An 18926-nucleotide genomic window follows, 5' to 3' on the forward strand; every position below is an offset into this window, starting at 1 on the left:
CCTCTTTCTCCTCTCTCTTGTTCCATTTTGCACTTTTTCTTTCTTCTTCATTTTCACGATGGACTGACTGTGTCTTTTTCAAATTCTTATGTTGAAATTCTAACCCTCAGTGTGATGATATTTGGAGGTGGGGCCTTTGGGAGGTACTTAGGTCATGAGAATCGAGCTCTCATGAATAGGTTCTTATAAAAGAGACCCCAGAGAGTTTTCTTGTCCTCTGTCTGCTTTATGAGGTGATATGGCTTGGCTCCGTGTCCCCACCCAAATCTCATCTTGTAGCTCCCATAATTCTCACATGTTGTGAGAGGGACCCAATGGGAGATGACTGAATCATGAGGTCAGGTCTTTTCTGTGCTGTTCTCGGATTAGGGAATGGGTCTCATGAGATCTGATGGTTTTGAAAATGGGGGTTTCTGTGCACAGCTCTCTCTTTGCCTGCTGCCATCCATGTAAGATGTGACTTGCTCCTCCTTGTCTTCTACCATGATTGTGAGGCCTCCCCACCCATGTGGAACTGTAAGTCCAGTAAACCTCTTCCTTTTTTAAATTGCCCAGTCTTGGGTATGTCTTTATTGGCAGTGTGAAAATGGACTAATTAGAAGTGAGCAGTCTCCAGCCTGGAGGAGGAATCTCACCAGAACCTCACCATGCTGGCACCCTGATACTGGATTTCTCACCTCCAGAACTGTGAGAAATAAATTTCTGTTGTTTATATATCACTCAATCCATGATACTTTGTTAGAGTAGCTCAAACTGGCTAAAACAATCCTCTTTATTGCTTCATCCTTTTTCTCCTTTTGCTGTTTTATTTATCATTGGGAGCCTTTATTAATATATTGTCTTCCTGTGCCTCATCCTTCTGTTCACTGTCTTTTTCCTTCTTTTTTTTTTTTTTTTTCTGAGGCAGAATCACATTCTGTCACCCAGGCTGGAGTGCAGTGGCACAATCTTGGCTCACCACAGCCTTGACCTCCACGGCTCAAGTGATCTCCCAACCTCAGCCTCTCGAGTAGCTGAAACTACAGGTGCACACCATCATGCCCAGCTAATTTTTGTTATGTTTTGTAGAGATGAGGTTTCACCATGTTGCTCAGGCTGGTCTTGAACTCCTGAGCTCATCCACCTCAGCCTCCCACAGTGCTGGGATTACTTCTTCAAGTGTGTTACTACTTTAGATGAGCTCAAATGTAATATCTCAAGTGGTGGCAATCATTAAGGTACACAGAAGCGATTTGGTAAGGAGAATTCACCCCAACTCCACCAGCTGAAGCACTGATTCCTCTGGAGACAACGTAGAAACGCCAAAGCATCAGAGAGTAAGAGACTCAACAAGTGTCCAGCACAGGCCCGAGGAAAGACCTGGGTTTCCAGCACCACACTGCACTGTCACTCATTAGATCTCCCTCCGAAAGAGCCCTCAATGGTTTTCATTTCCTTTTTCTGATTCCAAATTTGCCAATCTTACAACAAACGTAATTGTTGAAGGACATCAGTATTGGGAAAGTAGAAGCCCTGGTCGTGGGATAGGAATCATCCGGTCCTTGGCATAGGGAGATTCTCTCCGCCAAAAATGTCCAGGTTTAGTTTACATCACTGTCTTCCTGCATCTGTTCATTTTGGAGCACCGACCTATTTGAGTTCCTGAAAGTCAGCAAGACTAAAGACCACTCACTGACCAGTGGCAGGTTCACCAAGACTAGGTCATCCCGGAGGCCTCATGGTAGGCGGCAGGCAGGCCTGCAGGCAGTCTGGACACTTCCCGTTGTGTTCAGCGCCCCATGAGGATGTGTGTAATTGCAACAATCTGGAAGCTGTAAAAATCCTCAGGACTAAGCAAACTGTGATAGGGATGGCCTGAGTTCACAGGTGCTCCCCAAGAAGAGCAGATGGAGAGGTGTCTTATAAATCAGAAATTTGACTGTTGTGACAACTGCGTAGCAGCATGAAAGCGTCTGACATGTTGTTAACAGATAAAATGATAATGACACATAATTAAATAGCACTAAATTGTATGTAGGCATCAGGATCAAGACTGGAAGAATGGAGATGTGAAAATATAGACAGTTGATTATTACATTCTGAGTGAAAATGTTTTAAAAACTTTAAGTTTTGTAATAGCCAGTTTTCACTATTATAATACTGCATGACAAATAACCCCCAGACTCTTAATAGCTTATTTGTAGGTTGATCATAGGCCAGATGTGGGTCAGCGTGACTAGGCTGTACCCAAGACTTTAAGTTAGATTCAGGTCTGCTCCATGTATCTTCCTTCTGAGACCGATCACAAACACCAAGATGACCTGGACCATAACTTTTTCTTATCAGAGATCCTAAGATTAGGAGGGGCAAGTGAAGACATGCGATATCTCTTAAGCTGTCTTCCTGGAATGGGAGTGTGTCACTTCTGCTCACATTCCTCCGGCCAAAGCCAGCTGTGACGAAGCCCACAGGCAGTGGGATAAGGAAGTATACTCCATCAAGGGAAACTGTTGAATTGTGTCCCCTCAACGGGATCACATGTTGAAGTCCTTACCCCTAGTACCTCATGATATGACCTTGTTTGGAGACAGAACCTTTACAAAGATAATCAACTTAAAAAGAGGTTATCAAAGTAGTCCCTAATCCAACATGACTGGTGTCCTTATAAAAGGAAGAAGTTTGGACATAGAGACAGAAAGGGAAGACAATGTGAAGACTTAAGGAGGAGATGGCTATTTACAAGTCAGAGAGATAGGCCTGGATTCTTCTCTCACAGCCCTCAGGAGGAACCAACCCCCCCAACACCTTGATATCAGACGTCAGCCTGTAAAGCTGTGAAAAATAAATGTCTTTTGTTTAGGTCACTCTAGCAAACTAATGCAGGAGATTGGCAAAAGAAGGAAAGGAAGGAATAAGTAAGGACAGATAATGCAGTCTGCGATGATGTTATTGTGCTAATCATTTTTAGAATTTAATTTCACATACTGGGTCGAGTGTGGCACATGCCTATAATCCCAGCATTTTGGGAGACCAAAGCGTGTGGATCACCTGAGGTCATGAGTTCAAGACCAGCCTGACCAACATGGAGAAATCCCATCTCTACTAATAATACAAAGTTAGCGGGGTGTGGTGGCGCATGTCTGTAATCCCAGCTACTTGGGAGGCTGAGGCAGGAGAATTGCTTCAACCTGGGAGGAGGAGGTTGTGGTGAGCCAAGATTGCGCCATTGCATTCCAGTCTGGGCAACAAGAGCAACACTCCATCTCAAAAATAAATAAATAAATAAATTTAACATAGTAAAGAATTCATTGAAAGTTCTTTTCTTGTTAATAATACATCTATAACAACAATCACAGTAGCAACAATTAATCAAATAGAACTCAAGCACAGCTATATGCCAGGCGTTGTTCTAAGCTCTCTCTATAAATACATTTACTTATTCCTTAAAACAAAATAGTGTCTACGAGGTAGGAACTATTGTTATGTCCAACTTAAAAGATGAACAAGTTGAGACCTTGTTACTGGTAGTTAGGCATGAATGGGGCAGGACAGGGCCTCCCCACCCACTAGAAATGTTAGGTGATGGTGGGACTTATCTCATTGCCTCTCTAAAAAATGACAATTTGGCAGCACCACTGAGAGGCCATTTCCTGAAGCTCCACACCTGTTAACATCAAAATGTTAATTGAATGCAGTCTCCAGGGAGAAGCAGCTTCCTAGGCACGAGTGTTAAGAGACAAAAACGGTCACCTGTGAGCTTTCAGAGGCAAGATCACAGGTGATCTTCCTTCCCTTCCCACCGGAAAAGGGAAGAAAGCTTCAGATGGGCACGTGGATAACTCCCTAAACCTGCAGGTGCTCAATTCCCTAGGATAGGGCAAGCACTGGGCGTGCGCAAAGTTCACGCTGAGAGAAGGATCATGGGAAAGAGGTGAGCCTAAAATCAAGGTTAAGGGCCCCCTTTTTTTTTTTTTTTTTTTTTTTTTTTTTTTTTTTGCTGTCTCTTTTGCTCTCTTTTCTCTCTTGGACCTTCAGGTGCCTGCTTTGGTCTCTTTCAAGCAAATTTTCCTTTCTTTCCTGTTCTAAAGCCTTTTTAGTGAACCTTCACTCCTGCTCTGAAACTTGCCTTAGTCTCTTTTTCTGCTTTATGCTTCTCAGCCAAATTCTTTCTTTGGAGTAGGCAAGGACTGACGTTGCTGTGGATGCATATGGATTCACTGCTGGTCATGTGGGGTAACTCAGATCTCTTTCACCAGTAACAGCCCAGAGAAGCTAAGCCACTTGCCAAAGCTCACACAGCGCAGTGGCAGAGCAGGGATACATCCCAAAAGAGTTCTATTTGCAGAGCCTGAGCCCCTAATCATTATGCTATACACCGTCTCTCATAGTCAATACTGTATTTTCTCCAATACATTTGAATGATTGTCCACATCAGGCAGACAAGTTTTATTTCTTAAAGTCTGCAATCTCATGTGATCTGGCCCCTGCAGACCTCCTTGGCCTCATCTCAAATCACTGTTCTTCACTTCAGGCACATTGATCTTTTTCTTAAACATGCCAAACTTGTCCCTGCCTTTGCTTAAAGTCTTTGCATTTGCTGTTCCTTCTTCCTGGAATACCCTTCCCCCAGATCTTTGCTGGATGCTATTTTTTTTTAGGCGGATTTTTGCTCTTGTTGCCCAGGTTGGAGTGCAATGTTGCAATCTTGGCTCACCACAACCTCTGCCTCCTGGGTTCAAGCAATTCTCCTGCCTCAGCCCCTCTGAGTAGCTGGGATTACAGGCGAGTGCCACCACGCCAGGCTAATTTTGTATTTTTAGTAGAGATGGGGTTTCTCCGTGTTGATCAGGCTGGTCTCGAACTCCCGACCTCAGGTGATCCACCCGCCTCAGCCTCCCAAGGGGCTGGGATTACAGGCGTGAGCCACCGTGCTTCTTTTTGTTGTTCAAGTCTCAGTTTTAATGGGATTATTCCCTAGAGAGGTCTTTTCCAACCACGGAATAAAGCAGCTAACCCCACCCTAGCTACTCTTGATCTCATCTTGTTGTTTCCTTTTTTTGTATGGCTGTTATCAATATCTGGAATTATCTTTTAACATTTACTGTTTACTTGTTCATTTTCTATCTTGTTCATGACTGTAGTCTCAGTACATAGAATGGTTGATGGCAGAGAATAAGTATTTGTTGAGGAAATGGATAAAGTTCTCACTCTTTCATCACATTAAGTGAACTTTCCAGAAGTACCCAGTCTCAAGTCTCCCTCTGTCTTCCAGATAGTACAAGGAACTCTGGAGATGTATAATCCACACAGAGGCAGAAAGATGCTACTGAAGCCAGATTTATGACCAATAAGACACAGACTTTGAGTTTTAGTCATTGTGGTTGAAGGCAAGTGGGGCCATCCATTCTAGGAAAGAAGAAAGAGCAGATGGGAAATAGTCATACAAGATGCATGGAGAACAGATGGAGTCGAACTTCCGTAACTTTGGCTTCACAGTGATTATTTACTGTATTGGATGAGGTTGGACAAATCTGAGCCTGTCCAGAGAAGATGCTACTTGAGTTATCTGTGTTTGGATTAGATGTGGGCAGCCAAACCATCTGGAGAGGTTTAGGGCTCAGCACCAAGGCTCTGATCTTTCCTCGGCTGCAAGCGCCTCATTGCCTTACCACCTCTGCTTCATGGGCTGGAGGTCTGTCCTCTAGCAGTCGTGTGGGAAGAACTGGACACTGGGTCAGTTTTTTTTGTTTTTTGCTTTTTTCTTTTGAAACCATCCAGGGTAATGAGCTGGAGGAGAAATAACCATACTTCTGAAGTGCAGTTCTGACTGCAGTCCAGTGTCTGGGCTGACTCGGAAACATCTCAGATTGTGTGTCCTGAGACTGTGCTGGCTGATGTCCTGGCCACAAGCATTCCATCCCACATCCCAGGCATCTGAGCAAAGCTGCTTCCTGTATGGGGAGGTAGAGGATTTGATGGGTTAGTTCAGGCATCCCCAAACTTTTTACACAGGGGGCCAGTTCACTGTCCCTCAGACCGTTGGAGGGCCGCCACATACTGTGCTCCTCTCACTGACCACCAATGAAAGAGGTGCCCCTTCCTGAAGTGCGGCAGGGGGCCGGATAAATGGCCTTAGGGGGCCGCATGCGGCCCGTGGGCCGTAGTTTGGGGACGCCTGAGTTAGTTAAAACTAAAATGTCTGCAATCCTAGATCCTGCCTCTGTTTTGGAGTGACTTGTTTAGGAAGGTCACTAGTAATTTATACATTCAGGGCACCTTTCCTCAAAGAACTCAAGATTCTTGGCAGAATTTGATAAATCTTGAGGTTTGATCTTGATGGAAAACTAGAGGTTGAAAAGTAGATGATCTACTTAACTTTATGCAGAGAACAAATGAATCCACTTTTTTTCCTTTAAGTTCTGGAATATGTGTGCAGGTTTGTCACATAGATAAACATGTCATGGTGGTTTGCTGCACCTATCAACCCATCACCTAGGTATTAACCCTGGCATGCATTAGCTATTTTTCCTGAATTGCATTCACTTTTTGAGATGGCCAGGACCAGGCATGGGGAAGGGAAGGTGAGAGTTTTGGACCCCTATCTTTGTCAGTGTGAAAGGCTCCCCTCTGGTAGAAGGCACTTAGGAATCACTGACTGTTCCCCAGCCTAGAGAAATTCACTCAAGATTTCTTAAGTCCAAGAAAAACTTTTTTGGATCAGGGTGAAATTTCTCATTCTGTAAGGAATGCTGTTGACATTAGCAGGCACTCATCTCTCTGTACCTACACTCATTTTTAAATTTTTAATGAAATTTTATGTGCTTAAAACTTTTAATTGAACTATACACACAGAAAACTGCACATATCCCAAATGTACAGGTTGATGAGTTTTCACAAACTAAACACACATAATTGGCATCAGACCAAGAAACAGAATATTGTCACATCTCAGAAGTCCTGATTATCCCTGCTTTCACTCACTGTCCCCAATACTAACTACTATCCTGACATCTAACAGCATGGATTAATTTCACCTATTTTTACATTGGCTTCTTTTGTTCAATATTTTACTTGTGAGATTCATCCATGTTTCTGTATATAGCAGTAATTTACTCATTCTCACTGTTACAGAGTATTCCATTGTGTGAATATACCACAGTTTGTTTATCCATCCTACTGTTGACGGACAGTTGGGTTGTTTCCAGTTTGAGACTATTACAATCATAGTTCTATAAATATCCAAGTACGCGTTTCTTTGTCCATATATGGAATATATGAGGAGTAGTATTGTTTGGTCATATGATAAATGCTTGTTTAATTTTATAGAAAATTGCCAAACTGCTTTCCAAAGCAGTTGTACCATTTTGTATTCCCACCAGCAGTGCATCACTAACACTTGATATTGTCTGTGTTTTCATTTTAGCAATTATTGTGGATACTGAGTGGAAACTAGACTCACTGTTTTTTACTCTACCTGCCCTTTACTCTTACTTATATCTGTCTCTATTTTTCTGTAAACTGTTCTTCTCTGCTTGCCATTCCATCTGGAGGAAACCATGGTTTCACCCCACTTCCTAATAGTTTACATCATTAGTCCAGCTTAGACCAGCTCAGTCAGAAATACACATTTCTTAGCATCAGTTCCAAAATGAATGAAAGGAAATCTGATCCACTTGGATTACGTTAAGAGCAGATTGTGGACCCCTCAACTCCCCGCAACCGTCTATTGAAGGCTTAACCTCCAATGTGACATTTTAAAAGATGGGTCCTTTAGGATAGGTGGGGTTGGTATCCTTATAAGAAGAGGAGGAGACACCGGAGAGCTCTTCCTCCACACACATAGAGGAAAGCAATGTGAGGACATGGCAAGAAGGTGTCAGTCAACAAGCCAGGAAAGGCGGTCTTACCAGAAACTAATTATGATGGTGTCTTGATCTTGGACTTCTAATATCCAGAACTGTGAGAAAATAAATTTCTGTTGTTTAAGCTACCCAGCCTGTGGTATTTTGCTGTGACAACCAGAGCAGATTAATACAGGTCAGGTGGTTGCACATGAGCCAGTCAGTTGCAGTGGGGCTGGGTCAAGGTCTCCAAATATGACTCCTGGGAGAGCACACTGCGACCAAGTAGCTGGCTGGTTCCTTAAGCAGGGGCCAGGAAGATATCCTAATAATCATCCTTTAGACAAACCTTTAAAAGAGACTACCTCCCTAAATGGCCCATGAGCTAATTGGGGGATCTCAGTAATCAAAGGGACATTTTACTCAGTCATTTAACAAGTGTTTATGAGACTTCACTGTGTGTTAAGCACTGTACTCAGTGCTCAAGATACTGCAATGACTGAGTCTGAAAAGCCTTTGCCCTCAAGGAACATAGGGTGGCTGATGAGCAGATGTCTGATATTTCAGTCATTCATGTCAAGATAAATGTATTCTGCCTCCTGGTTATACTGCTATGAATTTTATTTATTATTAGGCTTCCATTTGATGATAAATAATGTACCTCAACTGAAATCTTAACCACTGCTCAATTTCCTGCTGAATTAGCAAATCTGTTCCTTTCTACTGCTAATAATAATGTTTAGGACTTCTTTAAGGTGTTTTACTATATGGCAAGCATTTTTCTGATTGCTTTATATACACTCATTCATTTAATTTTCATAAAAGCCTAATATAGTAAGTACTTTTATTATTATCTCCATTTTATAGCTATGAACTTCAAATGTGCCTTTATTGTGACTGCCAATCACACTATATTTTCCAATCCATTTACTTTCCTACCCAATGACTTCACATCCTTTTCTGTCCCTTCAAACCTTCAGTTCCACCCCATTATGTCCTAATCCTTAGCTGATCACCTTGTTTCCAACTTCACAGTTCAGGAAGAGCTTCCACAAACTCTCACAACTACATCTATCTACCCACCTGCCAGCATCTGCCTTCCTGCCTAATAATGAGATAGATTATCTGTGCTCCTGTGGAAAGAAATCTCTCCATCCATATAGAAATTCCCAATCATTTTCTTCTACTCAAGAACCTTATCCTACCATTTGTCACTTTCTCCTCTGTATCATTAACTTTTCACTAGCTTATGGATCATTCCTATTTATAAAAATATGCTGTATTAATCCTCATGCTGCTATGAAGAAATACCTGAGACTGGGTAATTTATAAAGAAAAGACATTTAATTGACTCACAGTTCCACATGGCTGTGGGGAGGCCTCAGGAAACTTACAATCATGGCAGAAGGCACCTTTTCACATGGCAGCAGGAGAGAGAATGTGTGCTGAGTAAAGGGAGAAGCCTCTTACAAAGCTGTCAGATCTCATGAGAGCTTACTCACTATCACGAGAATGGCACGGGGGAAACCACTTCCGTGATTAAATTATCTCTACCTGGTATCACCCTTGACACATGAGAATATTATAACTTGAAGTGAGATTTGGGTGGGGACACAGAGCCAAACCACATCATATGCTGTGTTCTTCCATGTTTAAAAAAAAAAAAAAGTCCTTCAACTATAGTTTCTTAGTTTCTTTGCTTCTCTTTGCAGCAGAATTTGAAAGATTTTTCTAAACTCACAGTGGCAAACTCCTCTGTTCCCATTCTTTCTTGCAATCACTCTAAACAGGATGTTGCCCCTACCACTAAACTAAAAGTGTGCTTGTTCTCCATGTTGCTAAATACAGTCCTTGGTTCTCCATCCTCGATGAGACTTGACCCATTGGCAGCATTGGCACAGCTGATAATTCCTTCCACCCTCTTGATACCATTTCTATATGTGGATTCCAGGCCCTCCCACTCTTCTGGTTTCTTCCCATCTCTCTGCTTGCTCTTTTTTATGTTCCATGTTTCATGCTCGTTCTGCCTCTTTCTCTCATCTTTGAACATGGAGTGCCTTAGGGCTCCATCTTTGGTCCTTTCTTCTCTCTACAGTCATGCTCTTGGTGATCTCATGCAATCTCACAGGCTTTGAAAACCACCTATACATCAACAGCTCACTAGTTTACATATCCAAACCAAACCACAAACCATCTCTCTTCCAAACTTTAGAGGTATATGAACATACGTCTTTCAACTTCTCCACTCAGATGTCTAATAGGCATCTTAGACATAACATGTATGAAACTGATTTCTGAGGCCATGGCAGTAATGTATGGTCACAGCCATCTTGTGACTATGAGGAGGGCTGGCATGAAGTCAGTGCCAACATGTTGAGAATGGCAGAGTAGAAGACGAAAGAGCCAGTGTTCTTGAAGACACATTTGAGCCACTCTCATAACCAACCTAAAGGCTGTTCTAATTCTGGACTTCTTGGTTTTTGAGATCATAAATTATTTTTCAGTTGGATTTTCTGTTATTTGTGGTTACAGTCAGCCTAATTATATAGCACAGACTGGAGGACAATCTAATGGAGAAATCTATATTTTTTCCTGATTGTATTCTTTAGTCTGTTTGCCCATCAAGGGACTAGAGACAATGAAAAGAATGAGAACATTAAAAAATTTATATGTAGGAAAAACTGTTTCCCCATCAAGAGACTAGAGATAATGAAAATAATGGTGGAGACATTAAAAAAATTGTCTATAGGAAGCACCCTGAGATTTCCTAGGGAGCCTTTTTTTCTTCTTGAGGAAAGATATCTTTTTCTTTATTTCCTTTACTAACACAATGCTGCCAGTTAATGGGATGAGTTGATGTCAAGGGTGTGGCCAGGGTAGTGGGTGTGTAATGAGACTGGTGTAATTCTGGACTGGGAATTTCATATATGAATAAACATTTATTCCAAACTTAATTTTCAAATACTCCCACTCTGTAGGTGAGTGAGTATATGGAGAGTTCTAAGTATCAAAGTTAGGGGTTAAGTTCTGAGGCTGGAGGCCAGTGGTATGATTCAGGAAAATTATATAACCGTTAGCTTTGGAAGTAGACATTGTTGAGGGACTATAATATGAAAAATAGTTCAAGACAGCAATGCCTGGACACTGTTACAACTTTTCTGGAGGGCAGTTTGGCAATGTGTATTAAAGTCGTTAGCAGTGATCACATCTTTTAACTCAGTAATTTTACTTTATTGGAATCTAGAACAAGGAAATAATCCTAATGAGGAAGAGTGACATCATACCTACCCGTTTCTTGGGTCCACTCCTCCGTGATGTTCAGTTCGAGCCGTTCTAGGCTAATTTGACAGCACAGGTTCCCACGGTGGGCGGAAGACAAACAGTAAGAGGGCCTTCGGAAACTGATGGGAGGAAGACCCATTTCTCATTTGAATCCACATTTTGTTTTCTTGGGAAAAAATGACTGTTTGCTGTGGTGAAGTGTGCTTTCAATTAGGTAGCTCAGAGGAACCTGGCTGGAACTCATAGCTGAAAAGGCTAAACTAGACTGTGAATAGTCTTTTCTGCAGAGTTACGAGACCAGAACCCTCCCAACCTCACATTGGGGTCTTTGACTCCTGGGCATAGCAACTTCTATTAATATCTGACACATCTGAGGCAGCAGGGTCTGGAAGACACAGGAAGAGACTGGGGGCTGGGGAGATGGGAGAGGCAGGATGCCTTTCTTCTCCAAGCCGCCTTCCCAGTCATGCTGCTTGATGGCTCCAGAAGCTTTCCATTGTTTTCTGTGCAGCTTCTCACATCTTAACTGGAATATTTCTATGGCCAGATAGGTTCCTACCTCACCTTCTCAGTTTCCCTCAACTTCCTGGGAAAGTTTGAGAAGTTCTTCCCTCTCATTTAAGGTGCATATACAACATTGCAGCTTATCACAAGCTTCCAGGAGATGTGGAGCTTTTGAGTCTCCCTCCGTGCACTTTCTATTCCCTGCCTGGTATTCCCGCCGGTAGGATAATACAGCATTAGGGATTGGCATTGACTGGGGTGAGTGTTGAATTAAAGGCAGACAGGCACAAACATCTGGAAGACCAAGAAACCTTAGCCCAGGAGACACAAGGAATGAAAAAGAACTCTTGTTGACTCAAGAAAGAGGAACTCTTAACACATTAGGAAGGGCGTCTTTCCCCACCAGTTCCCGAAGAAGAAGGTTTGTGGAAGACACTGGACATCTGTGCACTGGACAGAGCCTCCAAACCGGCCCACTTACCCTCCGTACAGCATTCTCCAGACTCATCTATGTGGTAAAGCAGTCAGCATTGGCCGGGTGCGGTGGCTCAAGCCTGTAATCCCAGCACTTTGGGAGGCCGAGGCAGGCAGATCACGAGGTCAAGAGATCGAGACCATCCTGGTCAACATGGTGAAACCCCGTCTCTACTAAAAATACAAAAAATTAGCTGGGCATGGTGGCATGTGCCTGTAATCCCAGCTACTCAGGAGGCTGAGGCAGGAGAATTGCCTGAACCCTGGAGGCGGAGGTTGCGGTGAGCTGAGATTGCGCCATTGCACTCCAGCCTGGGTAACAAGAGCGAAACTCCATCTCAAAAAAAAAAAAAAAAAAGCAGCTAGCATTTAGGCCACCACAAAGCTGTGCTGGTCAGGACCATATCCCCCTTCTCAAAGGTCTCAGGTTTCTGCTAGGAAGTAACAGACTTCCTTCATTCCCTGCCCTGGCCAGCTTCCCGTGTGCCACAGAACCGACAACCTGGGTTATACACAACATCCCCAGGATTTCCTCCTAGTGTTCTACCCCACAGATTTAACACATATATCTCTTCCATGGGATTGTCAGTGAGTCCTGAAAAATAGGGTTTGAAGAAATGCACTGTGGAGCCGCAATAAATTGCCTCCATAATTGGAGACCGATTCAGGAAGAGAAGACACTCAGAAAAGAACTAGTGTAAATTTATATACGCGGAGGACAGTGGCCTTTTGAGAAGCCTTCAGAAGGAAATAGGATATAGCCTCACAAATCTAGCAACTCTTAGAGTTGGAAAGAATAAAGTGTGTGAAAATGCCTGAGTAGCGTCTGGCACATCATAGGTGCTCAATAAATGCTAGCACATTTGGATCTCTTCTTCCAATCCAAAATGCATCTGAGCTGTAAATAATTTTGGGCCTCTCTGATAGGATCTTCCTTTCTTATAATGAATATAAATGTATTTCCTTGTAGCTTCCTCTTATTATATCTATTACAGGAGCTTTGACAGAATAAGCCTTATCTCCTTTCACCGTGACGTACTTAAAAACATTTGAAGGCAGGCGTTTTGTTTCCCAAATGTTCTCTTCAAGATAAAGTTCCTCAAGGCCTTGAATAATGCTGCTTATGATCTGCTTTTGAGGCATTCGTCAGTCTATTCACTGCTTCTGAATACACTTGTGTTTGTCACTGTCCTTCTGAAAGGTGACTGTGAATTGGCCACTGTCCTGGAGGAAAGGGAGGGTTAAACAGCACAGACAAAGCAGGGTTACATTTTCTCATTGTCCTTCATGCAAGCTGGTATCAAATTAACTTCCTTGTCTAGCTTTTAAGAAACAATGTTACTATGATAATATGCACTATCTTGCTATCTATGAAAATCTTTGCAGATTTTTAAACAATTTTTTTTTTGCCATCTTAAGTGGAGATTGCAAATTGTTCACCAAAATCTGTTCTCCGTTCTTCCATGGGGGTTGGGTACGTGGCTGGTCAGCTAGAAATTACATTTCCCAGCCTTCCTTGCAGCCAACTGTGGTCATGTGACTACATTCTTGCTGGTTGAACGTAAGTGAAAATGACACAGGAAATTTCAAGTTTAAGCCTTTAAATATAGTCTATGTACTCCTCCATGTGCTTTTCCTCTTTCAAAGGCTGTAACCTGAGCAGACCTGTAACCAGGCTCCAAACACACAGGTGAAGACAATATTCTAGGGGTTCCTAGAACCACAAGATGAAGGAGATGAAAGCCTGGATGGTCAGTGGAGTGGAGCATTGACCAACTAGGACCTTCCACACTGAAATGTGTATTAATCAGCTAATGGTATAATAAGGTTGTGTAACAAACAACTTCAAATGTCAGTGACATACAAAACCCACCATTTATCCTCAGGCTTAAGGGTCTGCAGGTCAGCTGTGGTTTGGCTAATCAGGCTGGGTTCTGCTGGTATCTCTCTACACTCTGCTCCACATGTCTTTTCTCTCTGGGCCAACAGCTGCAGAGGGCAGAGTCTTCTTTTGGCAGATCATTGGAGCCAAAGGGGATGGACAAAAATATGATATCTGCTAGTGAACAGCTTATAGATTTTATTTTCTGCAGTCCTCTAGCACCTTATTCCTTGTCAGTGGTCCCTAAAAATTATTTAATGTGGTTTAGCAGTGTCATTTTTCATTTTCTCAGAAGAGATCTTCTATAATTTCTTCACTGATTTAGTCTTTCAGCATCCCAATTCCAGAGTCACAGGAGAGAATCTTATTGGGCCAGCTCAGTGAATAGATTAATTTCTGCCTAGGCCAGGTATTTACTCTGTTCCAATCATCTGTGGCCACAAAAATAGGATCCTAAAATAAAAACATGATGTTCTTATGCTGCTAAGAAAGACATAACCAAGACTGAGTAATTTATAAGGAAAAAGAGGTTTAATGGACTCACAGTTCCACATGGCTGAGGAGACCTTACAATCATGGTGGAAGGCAGAGGAGCAAAGTCACATCTTAAATGGTGGCAGGCCAGAGAGAGAGCATGTGCAGGGAAACTCCCCTTATAAAACCATCAGATCTTGTGAGATTTATTCATTATCATGAGAAGAGCATGGGAAGGGCCTGCCCCCATGATTCAGTTACCTCCCACCAGGTCTTTCCCATGACACGCAGGAATTATGGGAGCTACAATTCAAGATCTGAGTGGGCACACAGCCAAACCATATCACATGAAAACCTGAACTCATTAATTCAGCAAGGTGTGTGGATGAGAGGCAATTTCAAAGAGTAGGATGGAACTCACTATGTACTCCAATCATGCTGAGTTTCTGGAACTGCAAATCAAGGACCAGATATTGGGTTACACATCCCTGCCTAATCACTGGCAACCGGGAAAGCAGCCTGCAAGCTACCATGCTCTCTTGTGGTAGATTGCTACATTGGTGGCCTCCAAGGAACCACATCTCTTGGTGTTTACACTCTGTGTACTCACTTCCCACACTGACTCTGTACTTGACCATGGGACTTGCCTTGGCTAATGAGACATTAGCCAATGATGCCAATGGAGGCTTGGTATAGGATTGTACATTGGGGATTGCTCTCTTGAGATGCTTTTTCTTGGAAGCCAATGCTATGCTCTAAAAAAGCTTAGACTAAACTTGAATGATGAGAGGTCCTAGAGTATGAGAGGCTCTCTGGATGTCTCAGACTCAGCCAAACTCCCAGCTGAATGTAGCTCATAAGTGATCTTAGCTATGCCATGTGAAACTGAAGAATGAGTCAGTTGATACAAGTGTGTTCACAGACTAATGAGAAATGATAAATTGCTGCTGTTTTAAGTCACTGCATTTCGGGGTAGTTTAGGAGCCCATAATAGGTAACTGAAATACTTCCCCTCTCTAAAATGTCCATGGTGCCAAAACCCATCTGGAAATATAGATGTCTGGCGTAGAATCCTTGGAGAAAATTTTTTGGCACTGAATGTATCCAAAGGACCCCAGAAATGGAATCTGGAGAGATCTTCTTTTTTTCCTTTTCTGGAAATTAAACTTACTTTCCCGAATGCTGAAAATAAAAAGGAATCCTTAAACCATGAGGCAAAAGAATGTTCTGTTAACTGACCAGATAAGGACAGACTGTCACACAGTGCCTCACACTCTTCTCTGCTATACCTTGTCTCCTTTTCAATAAAATACATCCATATCAAGGGAAAGCCATAGATTCTTCTGGTCCTCCTTAGACACCAAGAGAGAAAACTCCCTTTAAGTACCTCCTGTTTCATTGCCCAGTCTCCTGTGAGGTGGTCCAGTGTGTGATGGGTTGTATGTCCTTAAAGATCGAAGGGAAAATGTTTCTAGTTAATGCCAGAGATGACTCAGAGGAGTAAAAATTACCATCTTCTGAGCTCATGGAAATAGTAGTTGGTATGACATCTCAGAATTATTTTGGGTTTGTCCCTGGCTAAAGGCAATATGATCCCTTAGGAGTCTTGGTTGCTTACTGATTCCATAACACTCACTTGGAATGTGTTGTTCCAAGAATTGTCTACATGCACCAAGAGATTTATATTCTAAAGCACCAAGATCAGCATTTACAGTCTCTGCTCTTTCAGCACATGTCACTGAGAAAACCCTAAACTTTGCCAAACAAGTTTTCATTCATGCATTCGACAAATATTTTACTGAATGGCCACCCTGACTGGGTATCCAGCAGGGTATTGTATATACAGTGGCCTAGTGGATACTTTGTTTGGGGATATCTAGCATTCATTCCCGTGAACCATCCTGCTCCCCCCACTAAACATCTGCTCCCCTTTGAAAAGTGAACTAAGCAAATTTGTTTATCTTTTCTTTTTTTTTAGAGTATTATTTCTTTCCTTCTGGATCCATTCTAATGAGGCTTCTCTACCTCCTCAAACCAAGAATGCTCAGTGTGATCCAAGCCAGGTCAGTTGAATGCTCTCACTGTGAATTTAAAATCAAAACAGATTGATAAAGACTCTGAAAAAAAGTTGCGATTTGGGGATTCCCATGCCCAATGAGACGGCTTTTCACTAGAATATTTTCTGTTGTTTCAGAAACAACAGAAAATAGATTTTAGAGCTTCCTTGTTCCTGTTTGTTTCCAAGCACTGTTCTCTGCCCTCACTATAAACTCTGGATGTCCTTCCAACGGAGTCCTTTTTTATTAGATTACCCAGATGGATTGCTGTTGCTTGCATCCAAAACACCTGAAATAATATAAGAGATGAATGAAGCAGACATGATTCCAGCTTTCAGAGCCTGTCAGTTTGGTTGGGTAGACAGACACTAAACAAATAAAAAATACGTCGTTATAAATTGTTGTAAAATAAATGAACGGAGTACTATGAAAGAGAATAATAGGGTAATCTAATAGAGATTATGGGGCCACTGGACACCTCAACTGAGATCTGAAGGATGAGCAGACAAAGAGTGGAGGGAAAGAGTCTTTCTGGCAGAGGGCAGAGAACAAACAAAGGCCCTGAGGCAGGCAAGAGGTCGTTGCATTCCAGGAACTCGTGGAGGCTGGAGTCTTCCGGAGGAGTGGCATGAGCTGAGGCAGGAGGGGTGGGCTTGGGCCTGAGCCTGCAAGTCTGATAGTTTGTGGAGATAATTTCAATTTGCCTTCAAAACAATAGGAACAAACCATCAAAAAGTTATGTCTAGCATAATCTAATTAGATTTTAAAACAGCCCCTCTTGCTACCGTATAAAAAATTGGCTTTCGGGGCAGACATAGAAAGTAATTGAGAGGTCTGGGAATGATATGATATGGCTTAGGCTAGGGTGGTAGCAAAGGAGAGGAGAAAGCAAAGTCCTATTGGGATGTAGAGGCACGAGTTGGCGAAACCACTGCTTCAGAGCCTGCCTGCCTTGTGGGCAAGGACATGGTCCTGCTCATTTCTACGTCTCATGAAATACCTTAATAACTTGTGCTTCTATAGAATCACACAATTTACCAAGTGTTTTGGTGTCCAGATCTCACTCGGTCCTTGCAGCAATCCTGAGGAGTTGCTGAAAACAAAGTAGCTAAGGCTGGAGGAAGAAGTTAATTGGCAATGGCATATACAGTTGGTAATAACCATGCCAGGACTCACATACTATTTCTGTCGTTATAGCTTGCTGCCCAGCTCAGTGTCCACCCCTAGAAATCTTTGCAGATCTGAAAATGAACTGAGATCCTCTCCACTGCCCTCTGGGGTCCATTTGTTGTTCCACTGAACCTGGGCTCTCTAAGATGGCCCTAGAAGCTCATTTGCATCGAGTTCCATTTCTCACCCTGTGGCTTATATAACCACTGGCAGGCTTTGGCCAGCACACGCCAAAGGCTACATGACCCCTGGGGCTCCTAAAGGGTCATATTGCCTTCAGTCAGGGACAAACTGAAAATATTTCGGAGATGTCATACCCAGTGCTATTTGTCCAAATCATACATTCCTATTACCTTTTCTCTCACTCTGCCTGGATCTCCTTGAATGTTCTCTCAATCATTTCTGTCACTTTCCCTGGAAAGCTACTCCCTTCTGGATAAGTGTCTGGACTGACAGCATCAGTATCACTTGACAACTTGTTTGAAATAGAAAGTCTCAGGCCCCACCCCAGACCCACTGAAAGAAAATCTGGGGGTGGCCCTGCCATCTGTGCTTTAATAAGCCTGCGAAGTGATTTTAACACATACAAAAGTTTGGGAAACACCAGCCTAAATCTTTCCAGGAGCAACCTCTCAAGCTTCAGACAGCTGGGCTCAGTTAAAGATGTGTTTTATATGAACCCATGTCAGGGGTTGAAGTGTCTAATGGATCTTACCTAAGCTCTGGATGAAAAATGGTGACAGCTCAAAGCTGAAGAATCTCTTTTTTTTTTTTGTTTGAGACAGAGTCACACTGTCACCCAGGCTGTAGTGCAGTGGCCCAATCTCGGCTCACTGCTATCTCTGCCTCTTGTGTTCGAGCAATTCTCCTACCTCAGCCTCCTGCGTAGCTGGGACCACAGGTGTGCACTACCATGCCCAGCTAATTTTTTTGTATTTTTAGTAGAGACGGGCTTTTACCATGTTGGCCAGGATGGTCTCGATCTCCTGACCTCTGATCCTCCTGCCTCGGCCTCCCAAAGTGCTGGGATTACAGGTGTGAGCCACTGCACCCGGCCAAAGCTGGGGAATCTCATGAAGCTATACAAAGTCTTTGCGGGATCATTCTCTGCTGATCTTTAACCTACTGCTTGTGTGGACTGAATCAGATCTTGAAGGAGGAAACCTGGAAGAAGGTATTAAAAGGGAGTTGCCCAGCCTTTCTTGCCTTTGCCCTTAGCATTCATGTCTCTATTGCCCATCAAACATGAAAACTGTCTAGAGC

General features: G+C 42.8%; 1 long non-coding RNA gene across 3 annotated transcripts in view; it reads left to right on the forward strand.

Annotated features, from left to right (window-relative positions):
* LOC141585616 (uncharacterized) overlaps positions 1-18926 on the forward strand; it is a 238187-nt gene that overhangs the window by 193518 nt on the left and 25743 nt on the right. For all 3 annotated transcript variants that reach the window (XR_012519187.1, XR_012519188.1, XR_012519189.1), the window contains exon 4: positions 16415-16499. This is a non-coding gene — a long non-coding RNA (uncharacterized LOC141585616). The remainder of the gene's footprint in view (positions 1-16414; positions 16500-18926) is intronic.

The sequence above is a fragment of the Saimiri boliviensis genome, chromosome 9, assembly GCF_048565385.1.
Source record: "Saimiri boliviensis isolate mSaiBol1 chromosome 9, mSaiBol1.pri, whole genome shotgun sequence".
Lineage (NCBI taxonomy): Eukaryota > Metazoa > Chordata > Mammalia > Primates > Cebidae > Saimiri > Saimiri boliviensis.